Genomic DNA, 19,379 nt, shown 5'->3' with positions numbered 1-19,379 from the left:
GAAACTGGAGTACCCAGAGGAAACCCACGCAGACACAGAGAGAATGTGCAAACTCCACAGACAGTTGCCCGAGGCAGGAACTCAACCCTGGTCTCTGGACTAAAGCTCTTCGCATCCACTGAAGTACTGTTGAAGTATACTCAGCATGACTGTTGCCTCTCTCTCCCTCTAACAAGAGAGCAGCCCTATCTATCGTCCTGTGAGACAACAGTGAGTTTGCTTTTTATTTTTACTCACTATGATCATGCAGGAAACATGGCAGTCAGCTGTTAACACCACACTTCTGCAAACAGCAATCTGATAATGATCAAACAAACTTTTTCTTTCAAAAAAAAGGTCTTGGTAAAGGATAAACATTCATCAGGGCACCACAGAGAGCTGCAAGTCTTGTCTTAGAATAGTGCAGTGGGATGGGTTTACATCTCCCTGAGACTCCTCAGTTTAAAAACAGTACCCTCTGACAAGGCAGTACTCTCTCAATATTCCAATGGCATGTCAGTATAAATTTTGCACTCTTATCTGTGCAGTTGGATTTGACTCTGTGGTCAACAAGGAGAAAGGGAGGTCTGCAGATGCTGGAGTTTAGGGTCGAGTGTGTTCCTGGAAAAGCACAGTAGGTCAGGCAGCATCCAAGGAGCAGCAGAATCGACGTTTTGGGCCAGAGCCTTCCATCAGGAATGAGGCTGGGAGCCTCAGGGGTGGAGAGATAAATGGGAGGGGGGGTGGTGCTGTGGAGAAGGTAACTAAGAGTGCAGTAGGTGGATGGAGGTGGAGGTAAAGGTGATAGGTCAGAGAGGAGGGTGGAGCAGATAGGTGGGAAGGAAGATTGACAGGTGGGAAGCAAGATTGACAGGTGGGACAGGTCATGAGGGGGGGTGCTGAGCTGGAAGGTTAGAACTGGGGTTGAAGGGTCCCAAGGAGAGGGGAAATGAAGAAACTGGTGAAGTCCACCTTGATACCCTGGGGTTGAAGGGTCCTGATGTGGAAGATAAGGCATTCTTTCTCCTGGTGTCGGGTGGTGAGGGAGTGGCAATGGAGGAGGCCCAGGACCCGCATGTCCTCGGCAGAGTGGGAGGGTGAGTTAAAATGTTCAGCCAGGGGGTGGTGAGGTTGAGTGGTGCAGGTGTCCCAGAGATGTTCTCTAAAGCTCTCTGCAATAAGGCGTCCAGTCTCCCCAGCATAGAGGAGACCACATCGGGATCAACGGATACAATAAGTGACATGTGGAAGTGCAGGTGAAACATTTATGGATTTGGAAGGTTCCTTTGGGGCCTTGGATGGAGGTAAACATGGGTGCAGGTTTTGCAATTCCTGAGGTGGCAGGGGAAGATGCCATGAGAGGAGGGTGACTTGTTAGGGGGCATGGACCTGACCAGGTAGTCGCGAAGGAAACAGTCTTTGTGGAAAACGTATAGGAGTGGGGAAGGAAATATATCCCTGGTGGTGGGGTCCATTTAGGTTGAGGGTGGACATACTGGACGTGGATGAGATGTGTTGGGGGGCATCTTTAACCATGTTGGAGGGGAAATTTCGGACTTTAAAGAAGGAGGTCATCTGATGTGTTCTGTGGTGGAACTGGTCCTCCTGGGAGCAGATGCGGTGGAGGCGGAGGAATTGGGAATACGGGATAGCATTTTTGCAGGAGGTTGGGTGGGAGGAGGTTTAATCCAGGTAGCTGTGGGAGTCGGTGGGTTTGTAAAAAATGTCGGTGTTGAGTCGGTCCTCGTGGATGGAAATGGAGAGATCTAGGAAGGGGAGAGAGGTGTCAGATGAACTTGAGGTTGGGTTGAAATGTGTGAAATTGACGAACTGTTCAACCTGCTTGTGGGAGCACAAGGTGGCACCGGTGCAGTCATCAATGTAGCTGAGGAAGAAGTGGGGACTGGTGCCAGTGTAACTCCGGAAGATGGTGACTGTTCTACGTAGCTGACAAAGGGACAGGCATAGCTGGGGTCCACGCAGGTGCCCATGGCTACCCCTTTCGAATGGAGGAAGTGGGAGGATTCGAAGGAGACATTGTTGAGGGTGAGGACCAGTTCAGCCAAATGAATGAGAGTGTCAGTGGAAGGGTACTGGTGGGGATGTCAGGAGAGGAAGAAACTGAGGGCTTGGAGGCCCTGGTCATGGCGGATGGAAGTGTAAAGGGACTGGTGAAGATGAGGCATTGGGGGCCAGAGAAATGGAAGCTTTGGAAGAGGTGGAGAGCATGGGTGGTGTCTCGAACATACGTGGGGAATTCCTAGACCGAGGGATAGGACAGGATTAAGGTAGGTGGAGATGAGTTCGGTGGGGCAGGAGCAGGCTGAGATGATAGATCGGCCAGGGTAGTCAGGCTTATGGATTTTGGGTTGGAGGTAGAATCGGGCTCTGTGGGGTTCCCGAACTATGAGGTTGGAAGTTGTGGGTAGGAGATCTCCTGAGGTGATGAGGTTGTGTATGGTCTGGGAGATGATGGTTTGGTGATGCGGAAGGTGAGGTCATGGTCGAGGGAGTTGTAAGACGAGCTGTCTTCGAGTTGGCGCCTGGCTTCAGTGCGCCAAACTACCACTGCACCCCTTTTGTCCTCTAGTTTGATGGTGAGGTTGGGGTTGGAGCAGAGGGAGTGGAGGGCTGTACATTGTGAGGGTGAGAGGGTGGAGTGGGTGAGGTGGTTGGACAGGTTGAGGCGGTTGATGTCACGGTGGCAGCTTGAAATGAAGAAATAAAGGGCAGGTAGCAGGCCAGTACGGGGTGTCCAGGTGGATGGAGTGTGTTGGAGGTGGGAGAAGGGGTCCTTGGGGGTGGGTGGGTGTCTTGGTTGAATAAAGTAAGCACAGAGGTGAAGGCGGTGAAGAAACATTCAAGGTCACAGCATGTGTCGAACTCATTAATCTTATTTGAGAGCATGTATTCTCCTGAGGATATAGAAATACAGAGGTCTGCTGCAGGTCTGGGAAATTTTTTTGAGAGCATGTCTCCTCCTGAGATTTCCATCACCTACAAATGGACCCCACCACCAGGGATATATTTCCCTCCCCACCCCTACACGCTTTCCTCAAAGACTGTTCCCTCCGTGACTACCTGGTCAGATCCACACCCCCTAACAATCCATCTTCCCCTCCTGGCACCTTCCCCTGCCACCGCAGGAATTGCAAAACCTGCACCCACACTTCCCCTCCTCACCTCCATCCAAGGCCCCAAAGGAGCCTTCCACATCCATCAAAGTTTCACCTGAACTTCCACACATGTCATTTAATGTATCCGTTGATCCTGATACAGTCTCCTCCACATTGGGGAGACTGGATGCCTTCTCGCAGAGAGCTTTAGAGAATATCTCCAGGACACCCACACCAATCAACGCCACCACCCCGTAGCTGAACATTTCAATTCCCCCTCTCACTCTGCTGAGGACATGCAGGTAATGGGCCTCCTCCATTGTCAATCCCTCACCACCCGACGCCTGTAGGAAGAATGCCTTATCTTCTGCTTCGGGACCCTTCAACCCCAGGGCACCAATGTGGATTTCACCAGATTCCTCATTTCCCCTCCCCCACCTTACCCCAGTTCTAACCTTCCAGCTCAGCACTGTCCTCATGACCTGTCCCACCTGTCAATCTTCCTTCCTACCTATCCTCTCCACCCTCCTCTCCGACGTATCACTTTTACCCCCCACCTCTATTCACCTATTGCACTCTTAGCTACCTTCTCCCCAACCCCACACCCCCCTCCCATTTATCTCTCCACTCCCGAGGCTCCCTGCCTCATCCCTGATGAAGGGCTCCAGCCCGAAACGTTGATTCTCCTGCTCCTCGGATGCCGCCTGACCTACTATGCTTTTCCAGCAATGCGGTCTCGACTCTTGACTCTGTGGTCACCTGATTCAAGGTAACACCCTTGAGCCATTTTGGTACAGGATACCTTCAAGATAGAAAGAAGATACAAGAACAGCTGTCTGAATGAACTCAACAAGTTCAAATTGTCGGAGGAAGAGAAAAATGAAGGATATGATGAGTTTCACAGGCATCCCAATCTATCTGGTACAAGACAAAAATCCACCACACTTTTATAATTGTGATTGTGCCTTTGACTGTTTCTAACTATAACAACACTCCTTCCAGGATCCTGTGTCATGTTTATGTATATGCATAATAAAGTAGATGGTTCAATTAATGAACAGACAGGTCAGATCACACCTATTTCCGAAAGAAACATTCAACCTTGGGAATTCGGCACAAATTAATTGGTTATTCAAGTCATACAGCGACTCAGACATTTGAATATACGATAGCAGCAGTCCGCTAATACAATGTGAGTCAGAAACATTTTAGATTCTGAAGCTTCTTCCAGCTAAAACAAATAAATATATAAGAAGTTCCATGGGGACACCTATTGATGTGGAGGCAGATTTGTCAGCTAAAATACAGCAGCAGGAAAAAAAGCACAAGCAAACTCATAAACAGTCCACATAGTTGATATTAAGTGGCTAAAAATGGACAGTGAAGGAGGACTGTGAATATTAGGCCTGATTATTCATCTCAGTGACATTTGGATCCCAGAAACTCCCAAGGATCTCATGGAGATCGACCTGGAGGTCTTATCGGAAGCCATAATGGAGAGGAGGTGGCAGGAGAAGGGGAACCGACACAGACCAGGTAATTTAGGATGGGATTGCTGTAATTGTCAGTGTTAGAATGACACAATATGCCCTGCCAAGGTGAGTACCAACAACCCAAGCTTTACAACAAGACTCTGGTTGTTCACCCTCTTAGAGACACATGAGCCTAGGAGCCTCAGAATTCAATCTATATCCTGGATATGGGAGGGGTGTGTGCTAAGGCTACCTACTCACCCCACAGAATGGGTCTGAGGCAAATTGCTTCTCTAAACCTGGCACAGTCACCAGACCCAGAAATAGGCTTGATTTGGAAAAAAGACAATCAGGAGAAGAGACCCAAATAAGTCAGATGAATTATGTGTCTAGACTATGGGGGCACATCTCGATGATGCATACGAAGAACACTGGAATGTCTGGTCTGCCACAGCTAATCTCCTCTTGAACTGCAATTCAGACTCTTCCATGGTTTGATATTCCATTACTGTGATGATGTTCAGATTGGGTACCCCTCTGTTTGCTTGGTATTTTTCAGTTCAGACTATGTGTCTTTCAAAAGGACAAACAGTACTAAAACTGGCATCTTCTAATGAAATGGAGCACATGACCTCGGCCATTGAGGACAGCAGTGCTTCATTGTACTGTTTGTCCTTTTAAAATCAACAGGAGATTGCCTTGCCCATGTTTGAACTGATGTCATGAGACCTCATAGGAATCAAAGTGAATGTATACCACTTCACCACACCTCTGATCAGTCTGTCCTGGTAGTAGGAGAGGAAATAAGCAGGGATGGTGATGGTGATATGTGGCGTATCATCTGAAAGGTATGATTCTGTGAGTATGACTTTATCTAACTATGGCAGACCTAATCAGTGGGACAGCCCTTCCAATTTCGGCAGTGTCCTCTGATGTTGCCCAATAGGAATTTGCAAGGTCAACAATGTTGTCATTTCCAGTGCTTTCCAGTGCTCACTCACTCATGATTACTACTCATCACTACGCCTATTTGCCTCATCTGACACCGAACTGCTAGAATAAATGAGACAGATGTTTAAAATACACGAGGAACTATGTTCTTGTGTTCCCATATGCCAGTGTTTCATACACATGTAAACCCTCCATCTTAATTGAAACTTAATTGAACTATAAAAGTGACAGCCTGATAGTGCTACTGATGCTACAATGTAACCCACACAGTGACTAATTTCAAAGTGAAAACTTACTGAATGTCGTAGTATAGTCACAAAAAGTCTAAATCAGCTATTTGTCCAAAACACAACCATCTTCAACTGATTCATCCATGACCTTCTTTCCATCATCAAGTCAGAAATTAGGATGTTCACTGTTGATTGCACCATATTGAGTGACTCTTCTGACACTGAAGCAGTCCATATTCAAATACAGCAAGGACTGGAAAATATCAAGGCTTGGGCTGAAAAGTGGCAAGTAACATTCACATCACACAATTACCAGGTAATGACCATCTTCAGGGAGGAGAAAGTGAGCACTCCAGATGCTGGAGGTCAGAGTTGAGACTGCGGTGCTGGAAAAGCACAGCCAGTCAGGCAGCATTCGACGAGCAGGAGAGTCGACGTATGATGACAGGCTTATGCTTGAAACGTTGACTCACCTGCTTCTCAAATGCTGCCTGAGCAGCTGTGCTTTTCCAGCACCACACTCTTCAACAATAACCATCTTCAATAAGCACAAATGAACATCGCTCCTTGACATTCAAATGTGTTGCCATTACAGAATCCCCCATCATCAACATCCTGGGGGTTACTATTAGTCAGAATTTGAACTGGACTCAACGTATAAATATGTGGCTATAAGATCAGGTCAAAGTCTAGAAACACTGCAGTGAGTAACTTGCCTTCTGACTCCCCAACAGCTGTTCACCATCTAGCAGGCACAAGTCCGGAGTCAGGATGAGTACAGCTCTAACAACACTCGAGATATTCGGTTCTATCCAGGGCAATGCAGTCCACTTGATTGGCATCACATCCACAAACATCCACACCCACTGCCACCAAAGCTCAGCAGAGTGTACCGTCCATGAGATGCATTGCAGAAATTTACCAAAGCTCCTTCAAAAACACCTTTCAAATCCACGACCAGTTGAAGGACAAGGGCACAGATGTATGGACTTCACCAATTTCCTCATTTCCCCTTCCCCCACCTCACCCCAGTTCCAACCTTCCAGTTCAGCACTGTGCACCATGGGCAGCATGGTAGCATAGTGGTTAGCACTGCTGCCTCACAGCGCCAGAGACCTGGGTTCAATTCCTGCCTCAGGCAACTGTCTGTGTGGAGTTTGAACATTTTCCCCGTGTCTGCTTGGGTTTCCTCCGGGTGCTCCGGTTTCCTCCCACAGTCCAAAATGTACAGATTAGGTGAATTGGCCATGCTAAATTGCCTGTAGTGTTAGGTGAGGGAGTAAATGTAGGGGAATGGTTGCTCTTCAGAGGGTTGGTGTGGACTTGTTGGGCTGAAGGGCCTGTAAGTAATCTAGTCTTATCTATCTTCCTATCCACTCTGACCTATCACCTCCATCCCCTTTTCCAGCACCACTCTAGTTTCCACTTTTGCCATCATGATCAAAGTCAAGCCACAAACTGAAATCTAATCCCTGAGCATGATGTGGCTAAGTGAAAAACAAGGGTAAATGTGCATCAGACAAGTTTTACCTCATTGGGGATATTTCTGTGTAGGGCTGCATTAAATTAAAAATCAGATTTTACTGCCTTTCAATAGATTCAGCTCACAACTGAATCATAATCAAGGTACAGTACATTTACAAAAGCAAATCAACAGGTTGCATTCAATAAGCTGATTTGTTTTTATGAGGAGCACTTGGCACAGGGCTTAAATGAAAACACTTTATGGATCACTTTGTTCTATTTACCTGCTCTCCTGCTGTTGCTTGTTGGAAATTTTTTTTTAAGTGGACTCAAACTCTGTGCAGAAAAGCAGTTTGGAGCTCAACATTTAGACAATGTGGCAATACCATGGCATACTGTGCCACGTTGCTATGTTCATGGTTCATGAAGTAGTTCATAGGGGCCACGACCATTGTTGCCATCATTATACGGTTGAATATAAAACATGGAGCAGTTGTATTATTCAAAGAACGATCATCCCATTTAGCATGTATCTTCCTGCTGTGCAGTTATTTATTCCTCACATTACCACCCACAATGTAATCTCAGAAATAGAGAAATTAAAGTTGATTTGAATTAAATCATAAACTTAAATTTATGGAAGCTGCCAGTTTTACATTAAAAACTGCCATCAGCAGTGGGAGAATTGGATAGCCACTAGTACCAGAAACCTGATCAATTTATTTCCTCATTTGTTGAAACATGCTGAGGTAAAATTAGTGCATTCAAGTCATATGAGGGATCAGCCACCGTTGCACAAACCACCTTGTGCACTCATTCCAACCAGTAACTGACAATTTATAGCACCTTTAATATGACAAATGTATATTAAAAAGGTGTTTCACCTGTGTTCTCAGACAATATATAACGTGGAAGAAGATACTAGGACAGATAACCAAATGCTTTGTCAAACAAGTATATTGTCAGGATGATATTAAAGGAGGTGAGACAGCTACAGAGGTTTCAGGATGGTATTTCTTTGTTCAGGGCTGAAGCAATTCAAAGCAGGCTAGGGAAACAAGCACCAAAGTGATGGAAGAACAGGTTTGCTGCAAATCAAGAGACAGCAGAACTTTGTATCAGCTCAGGTCAGGCTGGAAGTTTGAGTCGAGGGAGAATTACCTCAAGATATCTGCTTTTCAGAAATTTACACAATTTGTTTGAATCCAGACATTTATGTTGCTAAGTGCTTTTTCTGGTTGACAAATTTAACAGCATAAACAGCATAAAGTACAGCCTGACTTCCGTGATTACTAGACAAAAATTGGAAGAACTGCGGATGCTGTAAATCAGAAACAAAACAGCAATTGCTGAAAAAGCCAGTCTGGCAGCATCTGTGGAGAGAAATCAGAGTTCACATTTCGGGTTCAGTGATCCTGAGCACAGTTCTGAGGAAAGTGTCTTTGGATCCAAAATCTCAGAAAACTAGCATACAGGTAAAGATAATAAATAAAGTGAACGGAATTTTGGCTATTATGGCTAAAGGAATGGAACATAAATGTAAAGAAGTCAGGTTGTCGGTTTGCTGGTGGGTTTGTTTTCAGTTGTTTCATCACCAGGAACTGCAACAAAAACTAAAACAGCTGTTAGAAGAGTCAACACTCCATCCACTCTACGCAGGAATTCCTTAACATCATCAAAAACACCGAGATACAGGACAACAAGGTCAGTGTTTCCTTTGATGTGATGACTTTATTCACTTCAATAAACATCAGCCTGGCCAAAGAAACACTGGCCTCACTGCTAGACAAATCAGGGATACAAACACCCGACAGCAATGACCACCAGACTACTCCAGCTCCTGAGCAATATGGCAGCCCACAAACCTACTACCACACTTCAAAAAATCTACTGATGAACTTAAAGGACCCCATACACACATCCAGCAGAACAAACATTATATACAAAATACCCTGCAATGACAGCAACAAACATTACATTGGACAAATGGGCAGGAAACTAGCCACCAGGATACATGAGTCGAGAGTGTGGTGCTAGAAAAGCACAGCAGTTCAGGCAACATCCGAGGAGCAGGAGAACTGATGTTTTGGGCATAAGCCCTTCATCAGGAATTTGAGGAAAGATGTAGTGGCATTGGAGACAGTTCACAGGAGGTTCATTAGATTGATCTCAGAGATAAGGTGTTTGTTGTATGAAGAGAGATTGAACAGTTTAGGCCTATACTCTCTGGAATTTAGGAGTATGAGCAGAGATCAAATTGAGATATTCAAGATGATAAAAGAATGGATAAAATAGACATGGAGCGGATGCTTCTTCTTGTGGGCATTCTAGGCTAAAAAATCATAGTCTTAGGATAAGGGGTAGCAAATTTAAAACAGAGTTGAGGAGAAACTATTTCTCCCAAAGGGTTGTGAATCTGTGGAATTCGCTACCCCAAAGCGTGATGGATGCTGGGACAGTGAGTAAATTTAAGGAGGAATTACACAGATCATTAATTGGTAATGGGTTGAAGGTAAATGGAGAGAAGGCAGAAAAATGGGGGTGAGGACCATATCAGCATGATTCTGCTCCTATTGAACTTATGACCTGCTGAGCTTTTTCAGCAATTTCTATTTTTGGTCCCTGATTTTTTTTTTCAAAACCTAGCATTTGAATTCTTTAACTGCTTGAAGGGGAACTCTTTCCTGGGAGCAGGGGAATGGAACTAATTGGGTCGCATTTTTGATGGTTCCCACATATGCCCGATAGGCTACAATTTTCCTACACTCATTGACTGGTGCTGTGCAATTCTGACACATTCAGCATTTATTCCCCATCCCTAAGTGCCCTTGAGAAGGCTCTCTGGCTGCTGTGTTACATGATCCGATGGATCTACATTCTTCATTTGTCTACAGCTGCATACATCTACATTGCTGAGATGAAATTTGTTAAGGTAGCGAAGAGTAGTAAAAACGAAGAGTTGCTGGCTGTGGCTCACGTCTGCTCCAGAACATGTCTACCAGAGAGCAAAACATCTGTGATTTGGTCAGCGAGTTTTGTTTTTAATAAGTAATGTTTGTCACTGCTGCTAATGATTCAGCTCCAACATTACACAACATCAAACGAGTGACAGCATGCTTCCCCATCAGCACTGCAGTGAGTGCAGCTAATTTGGAGGCTCCCTCCCAGTGCAGACTGGAACAAACATTGCATTGCATTTGTTAGCATATGACTGCCTGCTAACAGACAGCACCAAGAGCTCAGTCCGTAAGGACTTGCTGTCATGGCTTCGAAAAGCAAACCATCTACATGTTATCAAGCATTTCCAGACCGAAGACTTGTCAGAGCAGAGCTTACTGAATAAGCAGCAGTAGCATCTTAAACCAGTCCTCCTCAAAATACAAAGTGCAAACAATGATAGTGAAATTTGAAGCCTCACAGTTAAAAAGGAGTGACAATTTATCCACTGTCTTGAGCTTTGAGTGAGCTGACTACAAAACTAAACTGCAGGCAGCAAGAATATCCCTCTCCAGAATCCTTCTACAAATATGGAAACCCTGCTATCAGGTCCTGACTGCAATATCCACCTGAGCAAAGAAACCTTAGTGGATCTTCCACTTAGACCCAATCAAATGAAGCATGTCACAGAGCAGGAGGAGGAAGCAATCAATTTTATTTTTCATATTATTTAAAATGGAAATGTGAGCACAAGAGACGCAAAGAATACTAAACAGGAAGACAGGACCCATCACTGAAGGCAGGGTGGACTGAAGAAATTGATGTCACTTTCTGCTTTAAAAAGGAAAGATCTCCTGCCAGGTTACGGCACTTTCTTTCTTAACTAGCACCAACATGAAAACTAATAATACTCTGTCACTGTTTCAATACTAATACTAAATCAATAAGAAGCTCAAGAGTAATCAAAGGATATTTCAAAGGCTGTGTGGATGAAAAGTACATTGGAATAGAAACAGAAACAGTCTCTCAGGAGCCGTATCTGGAAACCTTCATTTAGCTTCGTTTCTAGTCTGAGGCAGCAAGCTGTGTTGATAATGTGTTCTTGCATGAAGCAAAGAAACATTAAAAGGGAGAGAAGCACTGTGGTGATTCTTCTGTCCCAGCAATTTATGACTTCCGAGTGTTTCGAGGGAAGATGTCAAGGGGTCTACTCATAATGAACAGAGAATGTGCACAAAGCTGGTTTTGTACAATCTGCATGCATCTCTCTCTCCTATCAATGTTTCAGCATTGAGCAGACCAACCATTGAATTTAGCCTGCAACTGAGCCCATCATCACTCAGGAACAGAATGGTATGCATGAGATCTCTTGTGGCGCAGCGGTGGTGACCATAGCTTCAGGCCAGAAGGCATTGGTTCAGGTCTCAGCTGCTGCAGAGGTGAGTAACAACACACTGAACATTTTGATTACAACTATCAGATTGGTATACACCTGTACCATGTAACTACAGCTTCCATGTAAACATCAAATTGGCACCCATTCCCTTCATCCAAGCCTCAAACCAGCAACAGGTATAACATGTGTTGCTCACCCTGAATTATGTTGAGTTAAACTTGAACAATATTTTAAAATTTATTTTACAGCATTCTTTTATTTTAATTTGCATAAAGACTTGATGAATTTTATACTTCTGTACCTTTTGCCAAATTTTATTTCCTCCAAATTGCTTCTATAATATCGCCACTAATGCTATTGTTGCTGGAGTTTGATTAGATTAGATTCCCTGCAGTATGGAAACAGGCCCTTCTGCCCAACAAGTCCCCATCGACCCTCTGGAGAGTAACCCACCCAGACCCATTCCCATATATTTAACCCTGACTAATGCACCTAACACTGGGCAATTTAGCATGGCCAATTCACCTTGCCTGCACAGCTTTGGAGTGTGGGAGGGAACCGGAGCACCCGGAGGAAACCCACACAGACACGGGGAGAATGTGCAAACTCTACACAGGCAGTCGCCTGAGGGGGGAAATCGAGCCCGGATCCTTGACGCTGTGAGGCAGCAGTGCTAACCACTGAGCCATGAATTGTGGATGATGTGCTTCAATAATGGGAAGGACAAGTAGAAATGTTACAACATTGTTCAAACGTGGAAATAATGAGAGAAGCAGAACCTAAAGCACTTTCGAAAGGGAAGTGGAGAAATACTTGGAGAAAAGTCAGCAGAAGAAACTTAAGCAGATTCTTCTTTGAGAGCTGGCACAGCCATGATGGGCAAGCTAGTTTCTCTCATCCTAATAATACTGCACAATTAGTGGCAGTGCCCCCTATATTGCAGTAGCAGGGGTGGAAACCAAATTGTGTAGAATGTGCAACACCACCTTTATACACTAAGGACCCCTCCTGCTCTATTATAAAATTGTCATTGCTGCAGATCTCATGAAAGAATATAATGCAATAGCTTGCCCATTATTCTTGGTTTCCAGGATCAAATGAATACAAGATTCTTAGCTGGAAAACCATGCTATAACTCAGAATATAGGATTGATGGTATGCTTGCACAATTGATTACCTTTAATGTTGGATTGAGGATTGGCTGTCTGACAGAAGGCAGAGAGTTGGGATAAAAGGTTCCTTTTCAGAATGGCAGCCGGTGACAAGCGGTGTCCCACACGGTTTAGTGTTGGGGCCGCAGCTGTTCACATTATATATTAATGATCTGGATGAAGGGACTGGGGGCATTCTAGCGAAGTTTGCCAATGATACAAAGTTAGGTGGACAGGCAGGTAGTACTGAGGAAGTGGGGAGGCTGCAGAAAGATCTAGACAGTTTGGGAGAGTGGTCTAGGAAATGGCTGATGGAATTCAATGTGAGCAAATGCGAGGTCTTGCACTTTGGAAAAAAGAATACAAGCATGGACTACTTTCTAAAGGGTGGGAAAATTTGTAAAGCCAAAGTAAAGAGGGATCTGGGAGTGCTAGTTGAGGTTTCTCTAAAGGTAAACATGCAGGTTGAGTCAGTGGAGCGTGTCCAGCGGAGATTCACACGGATGATCCCTAGAATGGTAGGTCTAACATATGAGGAACGGCTGAGGATCCTGGGATTGTATTCATTGGAATTTAGAAGATTAAGGGGAGATCTAATAGAAAAGTACAAGATAATACATGGCTTGGAGAGGGTGGACGCTAGGAAATTGTTTCCATTAGGCGAGGAGACTAGGACCTGTGGACACAGACTTAGAATTAGAGGGGGTAAATTCAGAACAGAAATGCGGAGACATTTCTTCAGCCAGAGAGTGGTGGGCCTGTGGAATTCGTTGCCGCAGAGTGCAGTGGAGGCTGGGACGCTAAATGTCTTCAAGGCAGAAATTGATGAATTCTTGATGTCACAAGGAATTAAGGGCTACGGGGAGAATGTGGGTAAGTGGAGTTGAAATGCCCATCAGCCATGATTGAATAGCAGAGTGGACTCGATGGGCCGAATGGCCTTACTTCCGCTCCTATGTCTTATGGTCTTATGGTTTTAATGTTGTTCCCAATGCTGAAACTAACAACAATTTTCCACAACTAGTATTTGCCTTCAGTAGCACTGGGAGAAATCATTTCTAGGCAGGAGTAGGAATCCTTTCTCAACAACAAACAGTCATCTTTCCTGGCAACCTGGGATAAGGGGCACTGTTAATGTCATGGAATTGTTATAATTTATTAGAAAGTCAGTTAGCCCAGCATGATGGGTTAGGGTTTGGATTAGGGTTCCTGGTGAAGGGTTTTTGCCCAAAACATTGATACTCCTGCTCCTCAGATGCTGCCTGATCTGCTGTGCTTTTCCAGCACCAAAATCTCGACTCTAATCTCCAGCATCTGCAGTCCTCACTTTCGTCAACATGATGGTGCCAATTCTCAAAGACCTCTTCATTACATTCAACTACCCTACACCACTGATGTGCCAAAAACACCTCATTAATTCCTCAGCCAGTTGAGGGCATTGTGCATCACTATTCTTAATTCAATTGCAAAATTCAAGACTCACATGTAAAGTGTACAACTATGATCATGCTCCTCTCACACAGCTTGTCCACCCTAGTCCAACACCAGCAATTTCACACAGCTTCGGCACATGTATGCAAAAGCCAAGAAGGAACCATTTTCAACCAGAAGCATCGAGCATAGGATGAATCTTGACCTCCCACAAAGATCTTATATTCACCATTAGACAAGCCCCAATTATAGAAGCCAATCCTCAGCTAATTTGAAACATTCCATGTGATAAAGAAACTGAGCACACTGGATAGATCAAAGACAATGGGTTGTGCTGATCTCTTGGTGGTGGTGGTCAAAATCTGTGCTCCGGAATCAACCAAGCTCCCTGGCAAGATAAGCCAGTACAGCTACAACACTGGCAATGAAGAGAAGTGCCCAGGCAAATCCTCAAAGAGACGGCAAGTCCAATCTGGCCAAGTACCACACCTTCAGTCAATCCTCAGCCAGGTGATGGAAGGCATCAGTCATACTGCCCTCTAGCAGAACATACCAACCAACTGCATGTTCAATGTGAGATTCAGCAGGTTACCTCATACAGCCTTTCTTCTGAAATAGTCAAAAGAATTGATGTCCAGAGATGAAAGTGACAACTCTTGACATTAAGGCAACATTAGACTGTGTACGGCATAAGCAATCTTGGCAAAATTGAACATAGTAAGAATTAGAAAAAACTCTTCACTGACTGGAGTCATAGCTCATACAGTGCAAAATGGTTGCAGTTGGAGATTACAGTTGTACCACTACAGGCTTTCATCAGGGTAGATATTTTTAAATCAACCTGGAGCAGGAAGAGGTTGAGCTCAGGCCTCGTGGTTCGGAGGGCCACAAAAACCCTTTTGTGCTCCTCAGTGGAGTGTCCTAGGATCAATCACGATCAGATCCTACATCTTCAATTATTTGGACAACATTCAGGCAAAGACCTAAAGTAGCAACTAACATTCATGCCACATGAAAGGCTAAGCAATGGCCAATATGAAATCAACTTCTCTTCATATTCAAAAGTATTGCTAATTCTTAATCTATCACCATCAATATTGTAAGGGGTAACCATTGACCAGAATCATAACTAAATAATAAGATGGCTACAAGGGACTTTCAGAGGATGGATGTCCTGCAAGAGGTAACGTGCCTCCTGACTACTAAAAGCCCGCTCTCTGTCTATAAGGGGTAAGACAGGATTGTGATTCAATATTCTCCACTTGCCTAAATCAAATCAATTTCAACAATACTTGAGAATCTTGAAACTACCTTGGACAAAGCAATCACTTGTTTGCTACCACAAAATGTTTACCATCTACAAGATGCAATTCAGGAACTTACCAAAGTTCATTATTCAACTGAAGATTCCCTATACACTCATGAGTGTGGGACTAAATTTCATTTTAACTCCATCTACAAGTTCATTGACGACACCACTGTTGTAGGCCAGATCTCAAACAATGATGAGACAGAATAAAGGAAAGAGATAGTGTGCTTGGTGTCACGGTGTAAAGATAATAACTTCTCCCTCAACATCAGCAAAATGAAAGTGCTAGTTGTTGACTTCAGGAAGCAAGGTGAAGGGCACGTCCCTGTCGACATCAATGGTGGAGATGGTCGAAAGCATCAAGTTCCTCGGAGTGAGGATCACCAACACTCTGTCCTAGTCCACGCACATTGATGCTACGGTCAAGAACGCACAACAATGCATCTACTTCCTCAGGAGGCTAGGGAAATTTGGCATGTCCATAAAGACTCTTACCAGTTTAGATAAAATGCTTTCTATAGTGCATCTCTCTGGGTGCTTCATGGCTTGGTATAGCAACTGCTCTACCCAGGTCAGTAAGAAACTACAGACAGTTGGGAGCGCAGCCCAATCTACCACACAAGCCAACCTTCCATCAATTAACTCCATCTATACTTCTCACCACCTCAGGAAGGCAGCCAACATCATCAAAGACCCCCAAACAGATTGTTGGAAAAGCTTAGCAGGTCTGGCAGAGTCTTGCTCTTCAAAATTCAGTTCTGAAAAAGGGTCAGTCCACCTGAAACATTAACTCTGATTTCTCTCCACAGATGCTACCAGAGGTCCTCAGCTTTTCCAGCAATCTCTGTGTTTCTGTTTATAGTATCCGGAGTTATTTTGGTTTTTTATAATCAAAGACCACACCCACCCTGGTTATAATCTCTTCCAACATCTCATTGGGCAGAAGATACAAAAGCTTAAACACACACTTACCAACAGATTCAAGAACAGGTTCATACTTATTGTTATCAAACTTCAGAATGGACCTTTCAAATATTAAATTTAAAGGGTGATCTCCCTCTTCATGCTCTGTTCTATTACCCCAAGGCACTTTGTATGGCATGATCTGCTTGTACTACACGCACAACAAATCTTTTCGCTGTACCTAGGTACATGTGACAATAATAAATCAAATCAAACCTGTGATCTGTCCTGCCAAGAAGGACATGGGCAGTTTGCTAACATCACGGCTGCAAATTCCTCTCCAGGTCACATGCTTTGGGACACAATCACATTACTTTCCTATCATGGATCCAAAATTCCTCCGTTAGAGCACTGTGGATGTATCAGCAGCATGCAACTGCAGCAGCCTAGGTCTGCAGTTCATCACCAAGGGCAATAACCGGAATTAATGCTTACCCTTGCCAGCTACACCCATGTCATGTCAACAAATTAACAATATAGAAAATAGCATGACTCCAGATGTAGTCAAACTTACAGGTTTTTTTGGATGATGGAGTTTTTCAGTTAAAGGGCCAACAGACAATGTACCTCTAATAATGCCAGCTGCCCTGTAGCTATTTAACATTCATTACGGTGATAATTGGCTAAGGCCAAGATATTTGCCCCTTCTAAGGACAAAGTCCCATTATAGGGAGCTGCAGCACTGTCATGCAGATTGAAGGGTTGGTCACCACCAAGGGTATAGACAGTTTACAAAACAAATCAAACCCGTGATCTGTCCTGCCGACAAGGACAGGGGCAGCAGGTGATTGGTAATACCATCAGCTGCAAGTTCCTCTCCCAGTCAAATGTATGTGCTTCAATAAAGCTGAAGGGTGTGTGAGCTACCTGAAAGGTCCACCATAAAATGGGAGACAGTCAGGAGCTGGCAAGGTGGTGGTGGGCTGGCCATGTGCTGCATTTTACAAACTCCAACCCACCACCACCTTCAAACCCACCAGCAGCAGTCCAGAAAATTCCACTCAAAATGCTGTTCAAAAGACAGCTTCAAGCATAATAATTCACCAATAATAGCTTAGTGTGCTGCATTCTGTGTTCTTAACCTACAGGTCCTATCGATGTTGCTGTCACTAGAGATTGAACAGACAAGGGCAAAGCTCTATGCACAGGCCCAAGGCTGTGTGCACAACATTCTGGGTGTGTGTGATTGCAAAAGTGTGGATTGGACTTAATTCAGTTTGACTAGGAACCATGGACCAAATTACCACTGGTGGGGTAGTGAATGGCCAGACGCAACCAATATAAGCTAGCCATCAACAAAAACTGAATCCAAGATTCAGAAGAAATTCAGAAGAAGAGTGATGAGAAGTCGAACTCACTAGTAGTTGAAGGGGTATATCTATCTAGATTAGTAAATAAAAGCAAGTTGACAGTTTGACAGATGGGCTGATCAGTGGCAAATGGAATTCAGTTCAGACAAGTGTAAAGTGCTGCGCTGAGGCAAGACACACAAGGCAAAGGAATCCAAGATGGATGGTGGGATCCTGGGAAGCACTGAGAATCAGAGTGATCTTGATGTGCACGTCCATTGGCCCTTTAGTGTATCAGGGCAATTGGATAAAGTGGTTAAGAAGGCATATGGGAAACTTGCCCTTATTAGCCCAGGCATAGAGTTTAGGAGCAGGGAAGTTATACTGGAACTGTCTGAAAAGTTGGTAAGATCACTGTGGGTATTGCATGCAGTTCTGGAATCCACATTCAAGGAGGGATGTGATAACACTGCAGAGGTGCAGTGGAGATTTACCAGGATGTTGCCTGGACTGGACATGTGAGAAAAGAAGAAAGATTGCACAGACTGGGGCTGTTTCCATTGGAGCAGAGGAGACTGAGGCGGGACATGATTGAGATGTACAAAATTACGTGGGCCGTAGACAGGGTATACAGGAAGGGACTTCTCCTCTTGGCAGAGGGATCAATGCCCAGGGAGGTGTGGATGTAGAATCTGGATCTCACTGCCTGTAAAGGTGTAGAGGCAGAAATCCTCGTAACAGTTAAGAGGTATTTAGATGTGCACTTACAACATCATGGCATAAAAGGTGAAGGGCCAAGTGCTGGAAAATGGGACTAGAATAAATGGGCTTTTTTTGACTGGTGCAGTGTATCTCTGTGCTATAAATCTCTATGACCCTATAAGGTTAGATAAGAATGAATAAAAAGATGAATGCCTGGAGTACGGATTAAATAGGCCAACTGGACACTTTCTGTTCCATGACCTCTTTATGATTGTGTAAATACCCCACAAATCCCATTCCCAAGTTGTCCCTCTTTTCTCCATTCCTATATACTCATTCTATCAAAATCATTGTCAATGTGACATCGTTAACATTTGTTTCTCTGTCAGTTGTACAATGTTGTTTTTCCTCTTAAGCAGCAGGTTACTGTTAAATGGTTGTAAAAGTTCCCTGTCACGAAATAATTCTAACAGCTGGTTGTCAGCAGCTTTCAGCACACTGCAGGAAGATGTCACAGGACGATCTCAGCAGGTTCAGTGTACACCAATAACATGCCATATAATGTAATTAAGATTATTCAAAGACTCTTGTTTTGTGGAGTTAAAATTTTTCAAAAATCTCATCCTCCTAACTTGACTAATTATGACAACACCCAATGAATTACAAATGCCAGTTTCAGATACAGCTGCCTTTTAATGATGCACTTGCTGTGCCTTCCACTCACTGGTCTTAACTTTTAATTCATTATGTATGTGCCAGAACATTCTGCACCTTGCTGAAAGCACAGCGGTTCTGTGGTTCAGCTGTGCACTGGGATTGATCAAGGATGGATTCCAGATGCTTTTCCAGCATAAAATGTACTATTGTTTACTGCAAAGTCTGCCAGGCAGGCTGACTGCGGGCCAGGTTAGTGCAAGGGACGAACTGCAACCTGTGATCCCAGCTTTGCCTTGGAGTTTGACTGACAGCTCAGAGGTAACAAAGATCTC

General features: G+C 44.3%; 1 protein-coding gene across 2 annotated transcripts in view; it reads right to left on the bottom strand.

The window, feature by feature from the left end:
- The window catches only part of fam135b (family with sequence similarity 135 member B), a 367,782-nt gene that overhangs the window by 226,419 nt on the left and 121,984 nt on the right, over positions 1 to 19,379 (bottom strand). The gene's annotated exons all lie outside the window — the stretch shown is intronic.

This window comes from Chiloscyllium punctatum, chromosome 5 (genome assembly GCF_047496795.1).
Source record: "Chiloscyllium punctatum isolate Juve2018m chromosome 5, sChiPun1.3, whole genome shotgun sequence".
Classification (NCBI taxonomy): domain Eukaryota; kingdom Metazoa; phylum Chordata; class Chondrichthyes; order Orectolobiformes; family Hemiscylliidae; genus Chiloscyllium; species Chiloscyllium punctatum.
The sequence above is the reverse complement of the archived record's forward strand: the minus strand, read 5'-3'. Positions and strand labels throughout refer to the sequence as shown.